At 40.4% G+C, this 21276-nt stretch overlaps 1 long non-coding RNA gene across 1 annotated transcript in view; it reads left to right on the top strand.

Annotated features, from left to right (window-relative positions):
* The window catches only part of LOC122465389, a 61306-nt gene extending 40654 nt beyond the window's left edge, over positions 1-20652 (top strand). The window contains exon 3 of the long non-coding RNA XR_006290196.1: positions 19449-20652. This is a non-coding gene — a long non-coding RNA (uncharacterized LOC122465389). The remainder of the gene's footprint in view (positions 1-19448) is intronic.
* The last annotated feature ends 624 nt before the right edge of the window (positions 20653-21276 follow it).

Below are 21276 nucleotides of genomic sequence, written 5' to 3'. Positions count from 1 at the left end.
GTGATCAGTGCAGTAATTACTAAATCAGCACAGAGTTTAGAAAGACTGAAATATGCTGACTTCTACTACAGATATGCCAACAGGAGCTCAAAGGGGAAAAGGGGCTGCTAGATGTATCTCAAATTACCTATTTCAAAAAATATCCTAAACTTCCTATCAGCTAACATTGGTGGGTTTGTTTTCGAGAGGCATGTCACTTTCAGTGAGCACCTGATAAACATGTGTGATTTTTCTCTTTGACTATGCTGACATCCTTTGAAAGAACAACTTTTCATTTTAGGAGTGAGTACTGGACCTTACTGCACACATTTTCAGCGCACATTGTTAGAGGTGCGCATCCGCTCTCTTCCTTGAAAAGGGGAAGAGTGTCCATATGCCATTTCCGTCACTAAAGGCTGTGGTAACTTTCAAGAGAGCTTGTTTTGATCATTTATATTCAGTAATATTTCCACTGTGTATATAAGTATTTCACTTTCTGGCACTCATTTTAGTGAGACAAGGCTGCAATGTCAGCAGCCATCTGCTTAATTTTGCAAAATGTTTGGATTAAAGTTTAAGTTGAGCTTTGCAAACTCTTCACAAAAATAAGATCATTGATATTCCTTAAAGCAAGGAAGCACCTGGTGCTTTATTAATCCCGTTCCCAAAAACATTTCCTGTGTTAAAAAGGAAAGGATGGGGGAAAAAAGGTTAGTAACATAAAATTGTCATATCTATGTAAACAACAATGGTAGAAAACGATTGTTCATATAAATGGCCAAATTTAAACAATATAATTTAGAGCTTCTGTAATTGAGTTTCCTTCTCAGGGTTCATGAAACAAGAATGACTTTAGCAACAATTTGTTCTGTGTTGTTTGAGGACAGAGTGAGATTATTTTTCTTCAGAGGGAGTTGTTCTTCAGCTTTTAGAGCTGGCTAGTAATTTTTCAATTAATAATTTTGTCAAAAAATTTAAATTTCTCTAAACTGAAATTATTCCCAAAGCAGGTTTGGATTTGATGAATTTCCAAATTTAAAAAAAACTGAGAAAAAAAGTTTTGAAATTTGTTAATGTTTCATTTTGATTTTTTTAAATGAAAAAATATGGTTTTCTGCTTCAAAATGACCGTTTGGCAACAAGATAATTAAACTAAAAAAAGATTAAAGAAAGAAAAGGTTGAAGTCAAAATGAAACTTTCTGAAATTATCAAAAGAAAATATTTTGATTCATCTGTAATGGAAACAGAAAATATTTGTAAACCAAAAAACCTGGATTTTATTTTTAAGTTTTTGACTTTTTGTCCCAATTTGAATTGAGCGTGGAAAAAATGTTAGCTTTCAAAAATATTTGAAATGGGAGATCAGTTTCCTAATAAGCTCTATCAACTTCATGAGCCATCAAGAAAGGCTTAAGAATCCCTCATGCAAATGGTCTGCATTCCCCTTCCTTACTTCCATTTAAAGATCATTTTGAACTAGACCCATACCTGAAACAAATACTAAGAAGCCTGTTAAAGAAGAGGAAGCCCCAGAAGCATAGTATAAATGTAAACTGTAGTGAAAATATGAATAAATAATTTTTGAGAAAATAGCAACATAAAGTAGGAAAGGTTTTTCTTGTCTTTTTAATGTAAAGAAAACAAAGGGTGTTTCCCTGAATTAGGGAAGACCATGTAAACCTTGGATTTCAAATTCAAATCTCAAATTAAACCCATTCTAGGAGACATCTGTCTTCTGGCAGAAAGAAGGCCAGAAAGAAGGCCTCCATCGACATCCATTATGATATCTGTCCTTTGAAAAGGAAAGCAAGGACAGGTGTAAACTTTCATTTATTTGCACATGAAAATAACTGGATAGGTGGACAGGAAAAAACCCAAAATATAACCCAGCATATTTTAGTTTAGTGTCTGAAAAAATTTCATTATTCCCCTCAAATAATCTGAATCTTCTGTTCCTGAAATTTCAGGTAATTTATTTAACTATAATGACATAATAATCATAAATATATGATATATTAAACATAATAGTCTTGTCTGCATATGAAGTACTGAGATTCACAGCTGCAGTCTTGTACATCTTCAAGTGAGGAACGACAGTAATATTTCACGTTTCCAGAATAGTGGATTACATTATAATATGGGTGGAGATGTTATATTCCCTACTGACTGCTGCAGATGCAGCTGCCCTTTGAACTGAGTGGGCTCCTTTTCTAGGCACTTCTAAGCCTTTACTTCTTACTTGGGATTTAATCCAAGTCCTTTTAAGATTGGATATGACAGGTTTACAGGGACCTACCACTGTAACATCAAGGGTGTCACTATAGGCACTAGTCTTTCTATTTTCAGATCTGTCAACGTATTTTTGAGACCAGAGGAAATATGAACACCTAGTTCTTGGTTGTACTAAAATAGAGCAAAATAGGCTTCTCATTTAGCTGAGACTTCTCATTTAGCTTTAGTTTTACCTGACAGGAATAATTTCTATTCTCTTGAGGGTTTCCCTTCATCCAAGGTTCACTGTTTATTGAAAGCCAGTCTGATAAACTGGCAGATCAAAATAACACCAACAGTAATACCGGATTATCAACTAAATCCCTGATGATACAAGAGGAGATGTCAGTTAAAGATGACTTTCTTGAGACAATTTACTAAATCTTTCAGCAGGTTTGGGTAGGATAGCACCTCTGACTGTCATTCGAGTTACATCAGGAAAACAGAAGTAGTAAGAATATGGGTCTCAAGTTAATAACGGGAGTGGCTATGCAAAGAGATGATGTTTGTAAACATGACATATTAAAGGGCTCTTCTTCAGGACTGTGGACTGTGTGGCTCAAGAGCTTGTCTCTCTCACCAACAGACATTTGCATGGGCAGCGGGTGGAGCCCCTCTTAGGGGAGGCTAGCCCCCAGCTCTGCCCTTTCTGCCCCTGCCACTCCCACGTGGCCGGAGCCATGAGTCCCTCTCCCCCCATCCAGTGGAGTCCTGAGCACTGCCCACCCTCGGCTGGAGGAGTCCTGGGGCATCCAGAGCCCTGAGCCTCCCCTTCCACCTGGCCGGAGGAGCCCCGGGCCAACTGCACCCGCGCCACACCTCCCCTCCCTAGACCCCAGCCACTGTGGGGAAAAAGCCTCCCACTTTTGTCCAAAGAAGCTTTCATATGCCTCATGCAGGTTTCGGGGTGGCTAAGGAGGTGGTATATGCTACTCAGTTTTCTGGGGTCATCAGTAATCTCTCTGGACTCCAGAGAGATTACTGATGAACCCAGGAAGCTGAATAGCACATACCACCTCCTCAGCCGCCCCAAAACCTGCATAGGGCATAATAAAACAAAAACTTCCCACCAAACCCCCGCAACCGGGGGTCTGGCAGCGGCGGGAGCACCAGGGGAGGCAGAGCCTTTGGTGGCCTATTATACCTGCTGCCCGTGGAAGTTGGTCCAATAAAAGATATTACCTCACCCACCTTGTACCTCTAGTATCCTGGGACCAGCCCTGCTTCCACTACACTGTATTTTAGTATGTATGTCAAGACACAGAGATGTCATTGACTAATTTCTCCTCCTCTGTCCAAGTCTATGTGAATTATGCAGTAACTATCAAAACATGCCAGAAATGTTCCATGTCCACGCAAAGAAGTGGGCAACTAAGGTGTAAAAATAGACTACAGAAATGAGTAATCCAATGTACTGCATTTGGGTTGATGCGTGTTCTAAGTGACCAAAAGTGGTACGTGGGAAGAGCGCTTTTGAAGTTAAGACTATCACAATGCTATTGGATATATTTGCTGAATATGGGTTACCAGAAGAGATCATTGCAGATAACAGACCTCCACTCCCCTTTCCTGAATTTCCAACACCACTTCTGGAGAAATTCAGTACATCTGATGCTGATCCCTCCAGCATTGAATGGGTTAGCGGAACCCTTTATCTGGCTGGTGAATCTTGCCCATATGCTCAGGGTTTAGCTGATCGCCATATTTGGGGTCAGGAAGGAATTTTCCTCCAGGGCAGATTGGAAGAGGCCCTGGAGGTTTTTTGCTTTCCTCTGTAGCATGGGGAACAGGTCACTTGCTGGAGGATTCTCTGCTCCTTGAAGTCTTTAAACCACGATTTGAGGATTTCAATAGCTCAGACATAGGTGAGGTTTTTCGCAGGAGTTGGTGGGTGAGATTCTGTGGCCTGCGTTGTGCAGTAGGTCAGACTAGATGATCATAATGGTCCCTTCTGACCTTAGTATCTATGAATCTATCTATGAATCTATGCAGGTATTTAAAAGGACATTGCAGCAGGGAAATTGATGAAGACACTGACTTGCCACACTGTACTGAATTTCTTTTGTTAGCATGTGGATCTACACCACAGTCTGCCACTGGGAACTCCAGCTCAATTCTTTCTAAAACATCAGTTACTGATTAGACTAGATAGCAAAATAACTGGATGAGAAAATGCCTCAAAAAACCAACGGCTGTATATTAGCCTGGAATTTGGCATGGTAATTTTGTGTAAAAGCTAATGTAATTTTTAAAATGGGTTTTGGTATTTTTGTTACTGTGGTGTTACAGAGCTCAAACAAACATGGCCATTAGCTAGGGAACCATGTCTAGATTGTTTAGATGTGTTTCACAACTGAATAGGGTTGCCCAGCCAGTCAGAGATATAGATAACCTCTTGCATTAATCAAAGTATGGGTTTTGACACAGTTTTGTGCTGGAAATAAAACAGTAAACCTCAGGTTCTAAAAAAAATTGTCTCCTGCAAATAGATGAGGCATAAAATTTCCCTTTCGCTTTGGTCCATGGCAAACCTCAGCTATTTTCATTCTGATGTTTAAGTGTGAAACCAGCATATTCACCTGCTATCAGGATGAACATGGAAGTTGCACATAGATTTACCGCACAGTCTTTGGATGAAGTTCAGGAGAATTTATAGGTGGTGGTTTGACCACTAGAGGGCACCCTGCGTTTTTCCAATCTTGCAATAGAAAGTTAAAAATTGATAAAGTAATGATTTACATATCAAATAAATGGACTATGATGTTCAAACAATGTATTTGTAACAAAACCTATGTTTTATACTTTATTTTATTCAAATCAGACCTAGATTACTGTATTTCTTTCAACAAAATCATTCTTCTGGATTTTTGTCCTAAATTACAGAAATGTTGTACGATAAACTAATCTCACGTGATTTTCATAGTTTTTAACAGTGCGAATGTCATGTCTGCATCTGTTTTTGTAAGATTTTATGCCATTTGGAGCCGAAATATTTAGAGCAAATGTTCTTATGGGATTTCAACCACTTTCAAACTGGAACTGAAAATAGGCTACTTCCCGTTTTGGCTTTCACCTCAAACAGAAAATGTAAGAGCTGGGGTTTAATCTGAGGCTCTAGATTTGAAATTTGAAGGGTTAAATTTCAAAATGTCTCATTTCAACTGATCTTTGATTAAAAAAAGTCCTCACAGTAACAGAATTGCTTTTAGTCTAACTTATTTTCGAGAGTTTTGTCTTATTTAGCCGTTTCATATTCCCCACTTTAAAGATATTCTACCAAACACATTAGCAATTGGTCTGGCTAACCTTACACCATCTCTCCAGAATAATATAAAATATGTTTTTTAGGTACAAGTAACACAATCACTTTTTTCAAGAAATATTTTTAGGTATAATTGATAATAAAAAGGTGCTTTTGGAACAAATTGTTATTGGTAGTCTTAAGCATCATTTGCATTGGAAGGATGCTAAACAAATTCAAATGAAAACAAGGTGCACATTTTTAACAGTGAAACAACTTACCACTGGAAGGAGTGGACTATCCATCACTTGGAATTTTTAAAACAAGATTATATGTGTTTCTAAAAGATGTGTTCTAGCTGAAGCAAAAGTTACTGGGCTTTATAGAGAAACTACTGGGTGAAATTCTATGTCCTATGTTATAATCAGGTTGATGATAATAATAGTCCACTCTAGCCTTAAAATCTATGAACTGAGGCAATAAATACATGTTTTGAATTGACAGAGGTATCAAATTTATTTGTGGCCACAACAGATATATAAGCTTATATTATCAGCTTTGCCTGTTCCTCTGGGGTATGCTCATTTATTAGGGTTACTTTTCGGGGGTGGGGGTGGGGATCTGTACTTCTATCAATGTACTGCTTGTGTCACTTGTGTTCTCATATGGAACTCTACTTCTCCCTGCTGCAAATTCGCTCCCAATGGCGCTATCCTGCAGGACCTAGGTTCTCCAGGGCTGGGTTCTTCCAGCCCGAGAATCAGACTAACACACACACACACACACACACACACACACACACACACACACATTAACAGAGCACATAGAATCATAGAACTGGAATGGACCTCGAGAGGTCATCTAATCCAGGCTCCTGCACTCAAGGCAGGACTAAATATTATCTACACCAACCCTGATAGGTGTTTGTCTAACCTGCTCTTAAAAATCCCCAATGATGATGATTCCATGACCTCCCTAGGCAATTTATTCCAGTGCTTAACCACTCTGACAGTTAGGAAGTTTTTCCTAATGTCCAACTTAAACCGCCCTTGCTGCAATTTAAGCCCATTGCTTCTTGTCTTATCCTCAGAGGTTAAGAAGAACAATTTTTCTCCCTCCTCCTTGTAACAACCCTTTATGTACTTGAAAACTGTTATCATGTCCCCCCCTTAGTCTTCTCTTCTCCAGATTAAACAAACCCAATTTTTTCAATCTTCCCTCATAGGTCATGTTTTCTAGACCTTTAATCATTTGAGTTGCTCTTCTCTGGACTTTCTCCAATTTGTTCACATCTTTCCTGAAATGTGGAGCCAGAATTGCATACAATACTCCAGTTGAGGCCTAATTAGCGGGGAGTAGAGCGGAAGAATTACTCCTTGTGTCCTGCTTACAATGCTACTGTTAATACATCCCAGAATGATGTTTGCTTTTTTTGCAACAGCGTTACACTGTTGACTCATATTTAGCTTGTGATCCACTATGACCCTCAAATCCCTTTCCACAGTACTCCTTGCTAGGCAGTCATTTCCCATTCTGTATGTGTGCAACTGATTGTTCCTTCCTAAGTGGAGTACTTTGCATTTGTCCTTATTGAATGTCATCCTATTTACTTCAGACCATTTCTCTAGTTTGTAAAGATCATTTTGATTTTTAATCCTATCCTCAAAGCACTTGCAACCCCTCCCAGCTTCGTAGCGTCCGCAAACTTTATAACTCTATGCCATTATCTAAATCATTGATGAAGATATTGAACAGAACCGGACCTAGAACCAATCCCTGCGGGACCCCACTCGTTATGTCCCTCCAGCATGACTGTGAACCACAGATAACTATTCTCTGGGAATGATTTTTCTAACCAGTTATGCACCCACCATTTAGTAGCTCCATCTGTGTTATATTTCCCTAATTTTTTTATGAGAAGGTCATGAGAGACAGTAACAAAAGCCTTACTAAAGTCAAGATATACCACATCTACCGCTTCCCTCCTACCCAGTCAAAGAAAGCTCTCAGGTTGGTTTGACATGATTTGTTCTTGACAAATCCATGCTGACTGTTACTTATCACCTTATTATCACATCTGAGAGGACCGGTTTAATCAGCACTCCCAAGCTGACCCCTTATGTGTCTCTGGCCTCAGTGGGCTGGGTCGAGCAGCACTTCCAAGCTGTCACCCTCATATGCCATGGGTACCGCATGCAAATAGAGCACGCCTGAGCAGACTGGGTCGAGCAGCACTTTCAAGCTGCCACCCTCATATGTCCCTGGTTCAGCATGTCTCTATCCCCACTTTCACACGAAAATTGTTCTGGTAGTAACCCACTTGCTGAGAAAGCTCTGCAGGATTTTTGGGCACTGCAGGGATCTTTTAGCTTAGGTATGAGAAGCGTTGCTGCAGAGCGAATGAGGAAACTGAAAAAACACCCATGAGGGGAAGAGAGGGACAGAGAAAGAGAGAAGCAACCAGCTTAATCATGAAAGTTATTTATTGCCAGGTAATAACCATAGGGGAGCCAAACAAACAAAACAGTTATAATATTACTTAAATATAATATTAATATATTACTCTAATATAATAACTTAAATTTGATTATAAAAGTCAGGTTTACAAAACTATAACTGATCACACAAGTCAGGGTCAGAAGGCTATACCTAGAGAGAGAGAGCACTGGGTTCTCACCACTCCATGAAGCTTGAATCAACCAGGGGTCCCAGGTGGTGGTGGTAGCTGAGGGTCCTGAGTGCTGGAGTCAGGCAGAGCCCCCAGCACTATCAGTCAGGAGAAGATGAAGTCCCAATGGAACTGATGTAGATTTTGGATCCAGGCATCAGAACATTTACCTGAGCATGGGTAGGGGTTTTTGTAGAGAAGCAACAATGGTTCAAGGGAGAACACTAGATTTGTTTATCTGTAAACAAGGGAGAATACCAAAGTTGTTTTGTTCAGGCTAGACTTGGGAGCTGATCATTCTTGGCTTTGGGCAGTGTTCCTTGGAGGGAGCTCACAGTGCAATTAGGGAGCTTCACTATTTGGGATACCAATAAAGGATTTATTACTAGAATTGGTCTGATAACTACTGAGCTGGGTGTGTGCAGGCGTGGGTTCATTAACATCTGGAGCAGAGATCCCCCATCATGTAATGCTTCCTTGCTTTTCTGGTCTCAGAGTTCCATGCGGTTCTTGCCTTGGAATCTCTGTTCTCCATTCTGTATGCTAATGGAGATGCCTCCTTGTCTCATCTTCAATGCAAATCAGGCTAGGGGAGTTTCCTTAATTCTGTCATCCTTATCCCAGGGGTTTAGGTGTGTCTCCCACTGCCTTTTAATTGCTTTTTGTAAGTTTTTCTTCTGATGCAGATTTTGTTCAAGCAGAGGCTGGGGGAGGGGACGTCTTTCGTTAGTCAGACAGGCTGGGTACTGCACCCTGGTTGTCCAAGAACACAGAGCTGCTAGGTAACACATATTAGAAAGGACATTTTTAACATATAACATTACTTTATATGTTATAATTAGTGGTTGTGCTTTGTGGCTCTGTGTTCCTCTTAACCACCGCAGTATACATTGCAAGATTAGTATACTTAACCATAGGCCAACCACCATAATGATCCACAGTAATATTGAGAGCCCTGACCATTGTAATATAGTCCAACATTTGGGCCATCACCAGAAACACTGCTTCTCCTCTTTTGACAGGGTTAAGATCTTTTTAACACCATTCTGGAGAATATATTTAAATGTTTAAATATTTAAATATCATAGAATCATAGAATATCAGGGTTGGCAGGGACCTCAGGAGGTCATCTAGTCCAACCCCCAGCTCAAAGCAGGACCAATCCTCAACTAAATCATCCCAGCCAGGGCTTTGTCAAGCCTGACCTTAAAAACTTCTAAGGAAGGAGATATATTTAAATGCGTCCAATTGTTGGCAGTTGCATCGAGCTACTCCTGCAGGTTTTGCGTGCCTCTGTCCATATCACTATTGACTTTGATGGGGCCAGGATTTGACCCTACATTTTTATCTAATAAAATGATGGTTGACCAGAATGGAATCCACTACTACCAATTAAGCATTCATTAAAACCTCCCGGTCAAAAGAAATTTGAGACCTCTGAAAGGCTTTTTTACACCAAACACTGATATGTTGCCAGAGATAAGGCCATCGAATGCCTGATACCCAGCCCTAAACTAGTTGTTCTAACAAAAAAGCCTTCAGTACACCATTGAAAGTGATCAGGAATTTATTGCAACTCTTCTTGTTTGATAAATGGAAACCCCATGAATAAGCTGTTTCATTTTACCAGAGTTCATGATGTAGTAAAGAATATTAATAATCTAAGTAAAGATAAAAATCCATGGATGCAGTGTAGTTGTAACCATGTTGGTTCCAGGAAAGCGTGTCTCTGTCACCAACAGAAGATAGTACAGTTAAAGGTGTTACCTCACCCACCTTACCTCTTTACTAAAACTCCACGTCACTTATAGTTAGTGAAAGCCTTCTAGAACCTCAATTCATAATTGCTCATTTTTACTTTCCACTACAGATGCTGTCTTTATTGGTTGGTACCTACATAAATGTGTTACTAGGGAATATTGGGTGCCCCAGAGAGACTTGGGTTTTGAGCAGCAGTTCTACAATTAAGATTAAGCTATGTTCCAGAATGTTAAATGACATATAAATATTACCTCATCATTACTGTGATAGTAGCTATTCAGAATCTTTAGTACATTTTATGATTACACTTAGCAGATTGATACCATTCAAATTAATGTTTGAAAAACATTGTGTGTAGTCATTCATGACAGCATGTGGGTTAATAATAGACATTTGTACTTGCAAATATTCAGTGGCTAAAAAAGGCAAAGAGTAAAACATTTTACTTGAATCAAGAGTTATCAATTTAGAGCAGAGGTGGGCATACTACGGCCTGCGGGCCACTTCCTGCCCGACCCCTGAACTCCCAGCTGGGGAGGCTAGCCCCCGGCCCCTCACCCGCAGCCCTCCTCCCCCGCTGCCACGTGGGCATCGCAACTTGCACCCGCCCACCTCCCAGGCTTTCCAATAAGCCTGTCCTGCTGCTCTGAGTGGCATGGTAAGGGGGCGGGAGGAGGGGGGTTGGATAAGGGGCAGGAGGTCCCAAGGGGCAGTCAGGGGACAGGGGGCGGTAGGATGGGGTGGAGGTTCGGGGAGCGGGGCAGTCAGAAGACAGGGAGCAGGGGAGGTTGGATAGGGGGTGGGGTCCTGGGGAGTTCAGAGGGTCCCAGGAGTGGGGGGACAGGGAGCGGGGGGGGTTAGATAGGGGGTGGGGTTCTGGGGTGGCAGTTAGGGATGGGGTTCCCGGGAGGGGGCGGTCAGGGGACAAGGAGTGTGGGGGAGGGTGGATGGGTCGGGGGTCCCGGGGGGCCTGTCAGGGGGCGGGAAGTGGGAGGGGAAGGGGTGGGGGCCAGGCTGTTTGCAGAGGCACAGCCTTCCCAACCCGGCCCTCAATACCGTTTCGCAACCCTGATGTGGCCCTCAGGCCAAAAAGTTTGCCCACCCCTGATTTAGAGGGGAAAACAAAAGCATTCATTGTTTTTTGTCAAGCAAAGGAAATCTTTTTTTATGAGATGTCTTCTTGTCTTCAGTTTGCAGGGAATGTGCTCTAAGATATAGTAAACAATTTAGAACCAAGATTGTGAATATTATAATGAAAGGACTAATGTTTCCTATAAATGAAAGAATGAACTCTATTATTAACCAGCGCGAGCTATAAAAAAGCTTCCTTTCTCTTTTTGTCACAATTTATTGAACAGAAAACTGAGGTATTGTACAAGAGTGTAATCAGTTATTTTACATTTCATAGGAAAAATGACTTTCTGGTTGCATCTAATGGATATGGTTGTATATTTTAAGTGCTAAATCTTTTCTGAATTGGTCTGTTGTAGATCAGCATACACCAATGCCATGCATTAGCAATATCTATAATCCAAAACATGCATATTAGAAAATAAACTTAAAATCATAGAATCATAGAATATCAGGGTTGGAAGGGACCTTAGGAGGGCATCTAGTCCAACCCCCTGCTCAAAGCAGGACCAATCCCCAAGTAAATCATCCCAGCCAGGGCTTTGTCAAGCCTGACCTTAAAAACTTCTAAGGAAGGAGATTCCACCACCTCCCCAGGTAATGCATTCCAGTGCTTCACCACCCTCCTAGTGAAAAACTTTTTTCTAATATCCAACCTAAACCTCCCCCATTGCAACTTGAGACCATTCCTCCTTGTTCTGTCATCTGCTACCACTGAGAACAGTCAATATCCATCCTCTTTGGAACCCCCTTTCAGGTAGTTGAAAGCAGCTATCAAATCCCCCCTTATTCTTCTTTTCCGCAGACTAAACAATCCCAGGTCCCTCAGCCTCTCCTCATAAGTCATGTGTTCCAATCCCCTAATCATTTTTGTTGCCCTCCCGCTGGACGCTTTCCAATTTTTCCACATCCTTCTTGTAGTGTGGGGCCCAAAACTGGACACAGTACTCCAGATGAGGCCTCACCAATGTCGAGTAGAGGGGAACGAGTAGTCCCTCGATCCGCTGGCAATGCCCCTACTTATACATCCCAAAATGCGGTTAGCCTTCTTGGCAAAATGTACCATTCCTCATTTGTGCTATCATACAATAGTAATTAGCCTTGCATACAAACCGTATTTTGAATTTACCTGTCAAAACAATGAGCCAAATCCTCTAGCCCTTAGTCAAGCAAACTTCCCAGTGACCAAGGACCTGGATGATTGAAGTCAATAGGAAGGCTCCCTTTGACATCAGTGGGCATTGGATCAGGCCCTAAACACTTTGTCCGGGTAGAGGTGGCAGTGTGTAGCCTTATGAATAACTACTTGTTGGCAGTCTGTAAACAGAGCTTATCAATAAAATTATTTTGTTGAGTTTTCTACTTATGGGCCTGATCCTGCAGTCCTGATTCAGCAAACTCGCAATGACTTGGACATGAGAACTGCATGAATTGAACCCTCAGGTCCCATTTTTCAAGATATGCACCCTTATTTCATTTCTACTATGGTATATTCTTTGGGTAGGAATTTTTAAAAAGAGTGTTATCCTAAATCCTCTTCCACTGAAGGCAAGGGGAACAGCATTAGTCCAATACTGAGTGCTTTTGAAAGTCCCCCTGTTTATGTGTAAATAAATAAAATAAAAAAATGCAAGTCTGAGATATTTATTACAATGAGAATTCAATCCTAAAACAACCCACAGACAAAAAATGATTGTATATGGTTTCCAATAGAAACTTCTATAGTTAAGGATGTCAAATGTTTCCCATTTAAACCTCCTCTTTTCACTCACTAATAACTCTCCACAATAATTCTTCTGCCTTAAATTTTTCTAACGGGTGGTCTTTGCCTTAAAGCAAATTCAGGATGAAAATGAGAACAAATTCCATTCAGCCATTTTTCAGTAAGTGGTACAATTCCTGGGTTTGAATAGGGCTGATTTTTCTCTGTCTGTCTCGGATTTCGAAACACAATCCAGATAGCTGACACCCAGTTCACGTAACCTAAAATAAGCTTGCACTCTTACCCTTCTAACTGGTCACTAGTTTTGGCAGCAATTAGTGTTGAGAGAGGGTCATATGCCTCTGTGACCTAAAATAGAGATGACTTAGCACAGGCTATCTCTGATCTTTCAGTGCACTTAAGGTTAAAAATAAATAAATAAATAAAATTAAATAAAATATCCAACCCTGGATTTGAGAGATTGAGTTACTCTTATTATATAATATTTGGGGCATATATCCTCATTCTTCTGATGCATGTCAGGCTTGTTAGTCACATTGTAAGGAGATTAAATCATGCCAGACGGATAAAAGATGGAGTAAAACAAAGAATGCATGTCATTAAAAAAAAAACCACAGAAAAGGGAAGTAAAGAAGATACCAATGACTAGGAGAGATTGCACCCCTGCTGTCCAGCCTGCTCAATAACCAAAGAAGAAAGCAGCAAAGTCAAACAAGTGATTTGCTTAGTTCTCAGGGACAGGGGACATTTCAGGCCTGCCTATTACAATAGGCTTAACACCTCCAACCACCTTTGGCTTCTTTGGGAGCTCAAGGTGAGCAGTAACTCTTGGGAGATGCTTAGAAGCATTCAGGATTGGACTGTCACACTCATGCAATGCATTAATGGAACTGCATGCCTACATGTGAGGGCAGACCTGGGTCAACTACCTGTACCTTTTTGTTTATAGAAAAAACTATTTATCCTTTGCTTAAAAATATTAGCTTTAGTGGGCTATGTCTGTCACTTTTATAGTGCATGAACTGCATAATTTGGAGCCATCAAACTGTATTTGGGCCTCAGTCCAACAAAGCACTCAAGAATGCATGTAACTCCATTCAGTGGGCCTGCTGACATGCTTAAAGTTACGCCAGGCTCAAGAGCTGTGCTGCCTAGGGCCATAGCTAACCTATATAACTGGTTGATCTTGTTACTCTCATTCCAATCTCCCACATATCCCACCCCTCCTACTCCCCCCTCCCCTCATTTCTGTCTTATTGTTTGTTACGGATTCTTGTGTCTCATTTCAAATTAGATTGTAAACTTGACAGGAACAGGATCTTGACAGGATTGTGTTTTTCTATGTGTTTGGTCAGCCCCTACTACAATGGGGCCATGACCCTGCCTGAGACCATTAGATGCAATCGTAATACAAAATAATAATTATAATGATTAATAATAAATTATTAATATTAAGGGACATATGAATCTTTCATGCATCTGGCACATAAATATCTTGCAACACCGGCTACAACAGTGCCATGCGAAAGCTTGTTCTTACTTTCAGGTGACATTGTAAATGAGAAGCAGGCAGCATTATCTCCTGCAAATGTAAACAAATTTGTTTGTCTGAGCGATTGGTTGAACAAGCAGTAGGACTGAGTGGACTTGCAGGCTCTAAAGTTTTACATTGTTTTATTTTTGAATGAAGTTATTTTTTGTACATAATTCTGCATTTGAAAGTTTAACTTTCATGATAAAGAGATTGCACTACAGTACTTGTAGGTGAATTGAGAAATATTATTTTTATAGCACAAATATTTGTAATAAAAATAAATATTAAGTGAGCACTGTACACTTTGTATTTTGTGTTGTAACTGAAATCGATATAGTTGAAAATGTAGAAAACATCCAAAAATATTTAAATAAATGGTATTCCATTATTGTTGAACAGTGCGATTAATCATGATTAATTTTTTAAATTGCTTGATAGCCCTGATTTTTATCTTATCTATCAATCTTTATTTTCACAGTTTTTCCTTTTACCATGTTCTTCTCAGTCACTTTTGTTTTTAAGGGACTGTCCAAGGTGTTTTTGAGACATTGTCCAACTGTACTATTTTATAGTCTGTAATATGTAACTATACTCAAAACAGTACTCAAAATATACATCAACTTACATTATATTGCAATATAGGGAAATTATTTCATCTGTATATTGTTAATTTAGAAAAGCTGTTAGTGATATCAACTTTTGCAGTGTCAAATTTAAGACTATATGCCACTTACAAGGATATGAAATTGAAATAGAACTAAGCTTGAAAAAACAACAGGAAGGATGAATATAAACAAATAACACAAGTATGTAGGGACAAAATTAGAAAGGCCAAGGCACAAAATGAGATTAAATTAACTACATACATAAAGGGTACCAAAATAAATTCTACAAAGACATTAGAAGCAAGAGGAAGACCAAGGACAGGTAGGCCCATTATTCAATGATGAGGGTGGAGGGGGGAACAATAACAGGAAATGTTGAAATGTCAGAAGTGCTAAATGACTTTTTCGTTTCAGTTTTCACCACAAAGGTTAGTAGCGACGTCTATCACAGTGAATACCAGTGAAAATGAAGTAGAATCAGAGGCTAAAATAGAGAAAAAAACAAGTTAAAAATTACTTAGACGAGTTAGATGTCCTCAAGTCACCAGGGCCTGAGAAAATACATCCTAGAATACTCAGAGCTGATGAGAAGATATCTGAGCCATTAGTGATTGTCTTTGAAAAGTCATGGAAGACTAGACAGATTCCAGACAACTGGAAGAGGGCAAATATAGTGCCAATCTATAAAAAGGGGAATAAGGACAATCTGGGCAATGGAGCAAATAAGCAATCAATTTGCAAACACCTAGAAGATAATAAAGGTGATATGCAACAGTCAGCATGAATTTTTCAACAACAAATCATGTCAAACCAATGTAATAACTTTCTTTGACAGAGTGACAAGCCTTGTGGATAGTGGGGAACCAGTAGATATGGTATATCTTGACTTTAGTATGGCTTTTGATACTGTTTTGCATGACCTTCTCAAAACAAGCTAGGGAAATACAACCAAGATGGAGCTCCTATAAGGTGGGTGCATAACTGGTTGGAAAATCATTCCCAGAGAGTAGTTATCAGTGGTTCACAGTCAGGCTGGAAGGGTATAACGAGAGGAGTCCCGCAGGGATTGGTTCTGGGTCCGGTTCTGTTCAGTATCTTCATCAATGATTTAGATAATTGCATAGAGAGTACCCTTATAAAGTTTGCGGATGATACCAAGCTGGGAGGGGTTGCAAGTGCTTTGGAGGTTAGGATTAAAATTCAAAATGATCTGGACAAACTGGAGAAATGGTCTGAAGTAAATAGGATGAAATTCAATAAGCGCAAATGCAAAGTACTCCACTTAAGAAGGAACAATCAGTTGCACGCATACAGAATGGGAAATGACTGCCTAGCAAGGAGTACTGCGGAAAGGGATTTGAGGGTCATAGTGGATCACAAGCTAAATATGAGTCAACAGTGTAACACTGTTGCAAAAAAAGCAAACATCATTCTGGGATGTATTAGCAGGAGTATTGTAAGCAAGACACAAGGAGTAATTCTTCAGCTCTATTCCATGCTGATTAGGCCTCAATTGGAGTATTGTGTCCAGTTCTGGGCACCACACTTCAGGAAAGAGTGGACAAATTGGAGAAAGTCCAGAGAAGAGCAACTCAAACGATTAAAGGTCTAGAAAACATGACCTATGAGGGAAGATTGAAAAAACTGAGTTTGTTTAGTCTGGAGAAGAGAAAACTGAGAGGGGACATGATAACAGTTTTCAAGTACATAAAAGGTTGTTACAAGGAGGAGGGAGAAAAATTGTTGTTCTTAATCCCCGAGGATAGGACAAGAAGCAATGGGCTTAAATTGCAGCAAGGCCGGTTTAGGTTTGACATTAGGAAAAATCTCCTAACTGTTAGAGTGGTTAAGCACTGGAATAAATTGCCTCAGGAGGTTGTGGAATCTCCATCATTGGGGATTTTTAAGAGTAGTTTGGACAAACACCTAACAGGGATGGTGTCGTAGATAATACTTAGTCCTGCCTTGAGTGCAGGGGACTGGACCAGATGACCTCTCGAGGTCCCTTCCAGTTCTATGATTCTAAGATACATACCTAATGTCCAAAGTGTCAGAGTTATCTTTACCCCGCATTTGCTGGGTTGCCTTTTGGTTGTTGCTTCCCCTTCATCTCATCCCGCGCCTCTGCTGACATTACAACTTCTCAGCTGCCCAGCCCCACTCTCCTGCCCATTGCACTTCTCACGTCCATTATTCTGCAAACTGCTATATTGAGGATGTGAGCTGACAAAAGGTGCTACATGTTGTAAGTAGACAAAAAAATTCTAATGAAGACAGTGAACTGTGAAAATAAAATTTGTCTTTGAAACAGATGAAAAATAAGTGTATTCAAATTCATTGATATTTGTAATTCATTGGAAAAAATCTTACTTAAAGCTGCATCAGCTTTAAATGAGTGCTATTTTTAACTGCTAGCCCCCTACAGTTTTCTAATAATTGATTTTACTAAGCATTGACTTCTGTATGTAAGAGCATAAATCTATGATATTTCTATGGGCTGTTATTTTAGGTGTTGGTCTAGTAGCTTGGTACAGTTAAACTCCCAAATATTTGAATACTTCACTCCTCTACAGGATTGTCTGAAAACACTCACACATGACAGAACCACACATCCTTTGGTGTCCTTGTACTTCAGCTTCAGTCCATAAACCCTCCCTATTCCATGTACCTCAGACTTTGGACAATCATATACTTATTTCTACTGTCTTTAAGGAGATGACCACTTTGGCTTGAAACCCTGTCAAAGGGCTCCACTCACTAGTAGGGTGCCTCCCCCTGGCTTCTCTGGGGATTTTCTTCACCTAGATCCAATGCCCTTTTCCTCACGCCATGCCCACTACCCCTCTCTAGGACTCGGGATACTCCTTCATGACTCAGTCCTCCAGCCATGTCACTATAGTCCTCCCCTTCCAGGGTATCAAAGACCCACTAAATCAACCCCGTCTCAGGCAATCTGCTATTCCACTGCCTAGTCTGTTCCAACTAGTGACAGAACCAGGGGAGCCAGGGAGCATATGTGCCATGGGAAAAAAAATATGATAGTACTGCTAAGAGCCAAGATGCACTAAGAGATCGGATCGGATGCATTCCTAGATATCCATTGCAATCCTCAATAATCACATAATCGTGTGATCAAAATTGCATTAAGTTTACATTATTTGATTGATAGATATCCTATTGCTTCTATCTGGTACAGCCTGTTGGTGGTGTGTGTTAGGTTTTCTAAAAATATATTTTTTATTTTATTTTATTTTTTATAAAACATTAGAACAAAATCATTGTATATGGTAGCTGTTATATGGGGACATGTTTACCTCCCTTCAAAGTAGTTTGTTTTTATTATTAATTTTGCTGACACCGTTTTCCAAGGAGATTTATAATTTAGGGTTACAATTGTTAAAATATGCATTATATATAAACAAGAACAATTTGATTGTAATGTTACAGAATTGCAAGTTACAGTTCAATAATAATAATAATAGTGCAATATATGCAGTAAAATGATAAATGCAAGTGAAGTACAATACATGAAGTGCAAAAATAAAATACAGTTCTAATGTTTAGAACTAAAGTTGTTTTATTTTGTCATTTGTACTATAATTGTACCTTAAATATTATAATGTGGCTATATTTTGTAGTCTGGTTATTTATGTTACAATTGCACTCTTCAGGATATTTAAGTAGTATTTTAATTCTCCTACCACTTTGGCATTGACCTCCTCGCTTTTACAAAGGTTCCAGCACCCTTGCCACTTTCCCAGTGGCTGGTAGGGGAAACCAAACCTGTGGTCCACTTTAGGTTCCAGTCCAGGGACCCTATGTCAAGTAACTGTGGTCTGCTTTCTCTCAAAGTCTGTTGTTCTTTCCCTGGACTCCTTCCTATAGCTTCTGGATCCCCACCTCTGTGTTTAGTTCAGTTCAGACTCCCTCTTCCCAGAGAATAACTGCAGATCAGTTCCCCTACAGCTTTAATCTGTGCTGTCAACTTCCTGGTTGTATACTAGCCTGACTATTCTTCTCAGCAGGGCTCAATCATGAATCAATCTCCCTGGATCTCCCCCAGGTGTAGTCAGGTTAATTAACCTAATTTAAACTGCTCTATTTTCTGTGGGGTGAGCAACCCATCACAGATCCATTAGCCTTCTCCCTGGTCTTCAGAGGACATTGGATCTCCCCAAAGCAATGTCTCCTAAGGGGTGATTAGGTAAACACCAGGGCCTTCCCCCAGTCCAGAATATTAGAGGGAGGTGGGTACAGGAAATGTCTGGTACCCAATGGGCCACTGGAGGGGGGAAAGTCCCCACTTCCCTGCTCTAGCTACTATCATCAAATGGCACCTCATAAACTTTAGCATAACGACTAAGTGCTAATGAGAAGAAACCTCAAAATACTTAGTATGTGACTATTAGGGAAAGTGTGATGCTCCCCTAGCTCCTGTCCTTGGAATTATAGGCCCGGTATCTGCTCTTAATGCTCTCTACTTAGTAGAGCTGCTGATGGTGGTGGTGAGAGAATAATTATTTCCTCTTTATAGGTACCTGATGTGGAAGATGGGTATTTCATGTTCTCCCTCCACAAAGGCTGTCAGCAATGGGGACACTGACTTGTGGCTGGTGCCACCCCCGAAAGTCTGTTCTAGGGAGCATATCCACCCAACGACTCTGTAGAATGAGGAGCCACTGTGTTCAAGGAAGGAGGACAAAAAATCAGCTCTTGAGGACAGCAAACGAAGAAGGATGGCCCACGGAATCTGAGGGAAAGGAATGAATGAGAGAGACAGGTTCCCCTTGGACATGGGGCATCTTCCCCTATGCTGTCCTAATGGATGATTTCCTGCTGCTTCCTCTTGGAGTTTTGACTTCTTCATCCCCTTGCTGTCACATTTTACTGCCTCCAAGTGATTGTGCAGTGATTGCTCTGTGTTTGTTCTCTGTGAATGAACTCTCCAGGTTTTAGTTGTGTACCCCCAACAAACCAAATCCTGCAGTATTCACCAAGCTAAACTTAGCAGGTCCCTTCTCTTCTTCTCCACAGTTCTACATTCCATCCTTCAGTCCATCCAAATTTTGTCCAACCCCACCTGTCCCATCTCTTCAACTCCCCTAACCTAATCTTTGAATTAGATCTATCTCCCATATATCTCTGGCTTTGTTCCAGTGGCTACTGTTACCTCCTTATATTTTTTCTCAGACCCATCCATCAACAGCCCCCTACCAAATACACCTTGGCCGGTATTCTGTCATATTCATTGTGGTATCTCAGGACATGTGACAGTAATATCTGAGGGAGCTGCTGCCTTCAAATAACATCACATTCAATCATATTAATTTGTGGCAGCATCTCACAGTCCACGGTTGCATACTCAGAAATTACATTTACTAGCTGACTGAATGCATGCAGGAAGGGGAAATTATAGCCTTCTGCTCCAAAGATCTTAGGCCTCTTCCAGCTGAGCTACAAGAGAATCTCCACTAGATATGGGCTGTATGAAGACTTCAGTTAGGAACAAAATTTCCACAAGATCTAAGACCATGCAAAACATTGTCTGATTTCAGATGTTATTAAAAAAGTTAATCTCAAATTAGATTAATAGAAAGGGTTGCAAACTGTGCACATCACATTACCAGAAAGATAATGACAAATTAGAGGGGAGTACAGAGAACATCAGTCATAAACAACAGCAGGCTGGAGAGAATGGTTTGAAGAAAAATTAAAAGAGCTTGCTATATACTGCCTAATTAAAGGGTGACTGTTAGGGGGCTTATTCCTTCACCCACTTACTTCCCTGTTCCTTCTCGCATGAACAGAGAGCAACAATACCCGAAGTCCAAAGGTGCAAACAATTCGATGTTTATTGGGGTGAACTTCCAGCAAGCATGATTCCAGTTTCCTTCCTTAGTATCCTCCTTCCCAGCTCTGACACCACAGAGCCTTACACCTGTGTCCCTGTTCCCATTCCTGCCCTTAGCCAAACATTATTCTAATTTCCTTACTCCCATTCCCTGTTCCCATTTCCCCCTTTAGCAAAACATGATTGCAATTTCCTTACCCCATTCCCTGTTCCCATCTCCCCCACAAACACCCACCCCCTCCCACCCACACCCCCAGAGTTTTCATGCACACCCACCAAAGCAACAATCTGATCCCCCAGAGCCACCCCAAGGCTCAGTGCTCCCATCATTGACTAAGGAAATATATTACACTCTGGTTACCTGAAGTACTTAGAGAGAAGAATTATTTAGTTCCCACTGTACATCTAGAAGTAAATAGCTGAATTTAAGAAAGGGAAAATGTAGGATGAATATCGAGAATTACTTCTTAACAGTGAAAGAGCTATTCGAATGTCTAAAGGGACATGGTGG

This window comes from Chelonia mydas, chromosome 4 (assembly GCF_015237465.2).
Source record: "Chelonia mydas isolate rCheMyd1 chromosome 4, rCheMyd1.pri.v2, whole genome shotgun sequence".
Lineage (NCBI taxonomy): Eukaryota > Metazoa > Chordata > Testudines > Cheloniidae > Chelonia > Chelonia mydas.
Note: the sequence above shows the minus strand (reverse complement) of the source record. Positions and strands in the feature narration are given on the sequence as shown.